Genomic DNA, 2,762 nt, shown 5'->3' on the forward strand with positions numbered 1-2,762 from the left:
CTCTTCCCAGCCCCGAGGACCGGGAGGACCGGCGAGGGCGAGACCCTCCGGCCTCCCGTTCACTCCGGACGGGTGAGGCGCGGGGCTTGGTCCCCGCAGGGTGAGCCTTGCTGGGCCAGGGGTGGGCGGGGGCCGCCCGGCGCGGCTCCCCAGAACTGCCATGGGAAGCCCTCCCGGGGCTGCGCCGGAGTTAAGTCTGGGGCCGAGGCTGAGGCCAACCGAGTGTTTTCCGAGGCTGGACCGGGCGGGCCAAGAGGGGCGGCGGGTGGGAGGGCGCCGGCCTGCTGGGAGGGCGGGGCTGGGGTGCAGCTATCAGAGCATTTTGCCTGGAAATGAAGAGCATGCAAATGAGATGCAAATCAGCCTCCATTGTCCCCAGCCGGGGCGCTTCTGCTGGGAGGCGCTGGATTGGAGGCTTCACCTTGGGAGTGGTCGGCATGCCCCCTCGCCCAGTCACCCTGTCCCCAGCAGTTCCTGGCCGGCCAGCCCCAGCCCCTGCCCTCGTATCTCCGCTGGACTCGCCAGCACCTTTGTCCCCAAGTTCAGTGTCAGCCCCCCGCGCCCCCACCTGCCGGCAGCGTCTCCCCTGCCGGGCCCCAGACCTGCCCTGTGCAGCCGCAAGGGACAGGGACGTCCCTCAGTCTCTCCTCCTTCTGTCCCTTCATCAGGTCAGAGGTCGCCCATCCCCCTCCAGCCCTCACCGGAGCCACCACCCCAGGTAAGGAGCGGCCAGCCCCTGGTGGGGGAGGCAGCCTGGCGGGGGGCAGGAGGAGGGTCTGGCCCGCTCCCCACTTGCCAGCGACCAAAGTTGTTTCCTGGGTGAAGATACCAGTTGCCCTGGGCAACTTGGGGGGGGCAGAAGGGGGAGGATGAGAGACAAGCTGTGTCCCTTTCTCTTCCCTCTGGAGCATCAGCACCCGGAAACATGGGGGGGGGGCTTGGCCTTGCCACACCAGAGGGTCGTTAGCTGGCTGGCTGCGCCCCTGGGGAGGGGGTCATCATTAGGTGCTCCCCCTTCCCCCTCCTCTGGCTCTCCGGGGACCCCGTCTGACGTCAGCCTTCCCACCAGTGACGCTGGGCGGGGGGGTGGGGTACTTGGGTCCCAGCTCAAGAGGAGTTGTTGGGGAGACGACGAGCTAGGCCTTCTTGGAGGGGACATGGCGGAAGGACTGGTGAGGGAGAGCTCTCGGCTCTCGGCAAGGGGGTGCTCACGCTTCCCGACCCGGTTTCCGGAGCCGTCTGGCCCCTCACTTCAGTTTCGGGGCGGCAGGAAGCCAGCACACACGTCCGCCGAGGCCCGGGCTCAGTGGTCGGGACAGTGGCGGGAAGGAGGCCCGGCTCCCCGCCCTCCGTCACGTCCAGCTTCTCCTGGACGTTGGGCCGCAACGGCCTGCCAGTCTCTGCATCACTTCTATTTCCATTTGGAGGCAGCTGGGGCGCAGCCAGGGTGGGCCTGGGGGGCGGCACGGAGCGCCGGGAGGGGCACAGTGGTCCAGACAGCTGCAGTTTGAGCTAAATTTAGCCTCTGATCTGGCTTTGAAGCGGATCCGTTTTTGCTGAGGTAGCCCCTCACCCCAGCTTCTCTCTGGCGAGGGCCCCGAAACCCAAGTTCGGGCAGGACCCCCGAGGCGCGCCCTCCGGCCGGAGGGCTGCAGCGCCCCTGGGGTCTGGAGGAGGGGCCGGCCTGCCTCTTCCCCTGGAGCCACGAGCCGCTATTTATAAATTTAAGGCTTCAGTGTCTAATTATAGCTGAGCAGGGGCTCGCGGGGTGGGGGGGCAGGAGGTGTCACCTACGGTCCCGGACCCAGGCGGGAGAGCCAGGCTGAGTGGGCTGGGCAGGGAGCGGCCGCCTGGCCTCACCTGGGGTCACCGCGGCCGTCACCAGCCGGTCCGGACCAGTTGGAGCGGGAAGGCCGAGCGACAGCGACAGCTGCAAGACGGCGGCGCGGGGTCCTCTGGGGATAGGCCGGGGGCGCCGCCTGGGGTGGGGAGCTGGCCCTCCCCACTTGGCGCTCTGCTTTCAGGGCCAGCTTATGGGTGAGGGGGCGCCGCCTGGGGCCTGAGCTGCCCCGCACAGGATGCCCCGTGCCCCCCGCTTCATGCCCCTGCTGCCGCTGCTGCTGCTGCTCTCCCTCCCGCACGCCCAGGCCGCCTTCCCCCAGGACCCCCTTCCTCTGCTGACCTCCGACCTGCAGGGTGAGTGCCCCCAGCCCGAGCTCTGGCTCCGACCGGCGCAGCCCCTGTGTGGGAGGTGGGTGCCGGGGCCTGGCCAGCAACGGGGCACAGAGAGGTGGCGCCCCTGGTACCGCGGGCCCGGGGCCCCCGCCGCCCTCACTCCGGGCAACCCCGTGTGTGTGTGTGTGTGTGTGGTGAGGAGCGTGGCGCGAGGCGTGTGGGCCACCTGCGCCTCGTCCCTCATCTGCCAGGCGGCCTGCTCCGCCCGGGGACCGTGGAACACTGTCCACGTGGGGCCACCCCTGCTGCACCCGGCGTCAGGGGAGGCCCCAAACCCGCGGCTTCTGAGGAGAGCCTCTGCCTGGACCGTCTCTGTGGGGGGGGAGCCGACGTGGGGTACGGGGAGTCGCTGGGTGGGGACAGCAAACGGGCGCCTGCCGCGTCCCCAGCGCCCGGTGTCCACTTACCCACGCGCGGGGCTCCTGAGCGCAGCTGGCCACGGCGCCCACGCTTGGGCCCCCGGACGCTGAGCTGGTCCGAGGAGGCGGAGAGGCTCGCAGGGTGCAAAGAGAGGGCCCGGGGTGGGG

At 69.9% G+C, this 2,762-nt stretch overlaps 1 long non-coding RNA gene across 1 annotated transcript; it reads left to right on the plus strand.

Annotated features, from left to right (window-relative positions):
* On the plus strand, nt 1-2,327 carry LOC105854078. Its single transcript, XR_001145807.1, has 3 exons — nt 1-72; nt 669-718; nt 2,025-2,327. It is a non-coding gene; the product is annotated as an uncharacterized LOC105854078 (long non-coding RNA).
* The last annotated feature ends 435 nt before the right edge of the window (nt 2,328-2,762 follow it).

This window comes from Condylura cristata, unplaced genomic scaffold (genome assembly GCF_000260355.1).
Source record: "Condylura cristata isolate star-nosed mole 26May11 unplaced genomic scaffold, ConCri1.0 scaffold00026, whole genome shotgun sequence".
NCBI lineage: Eukaryota > Metazoa > Chordata > Mammalia > Eulipotyphla > Talpidae > Condylura > Condylura cristata.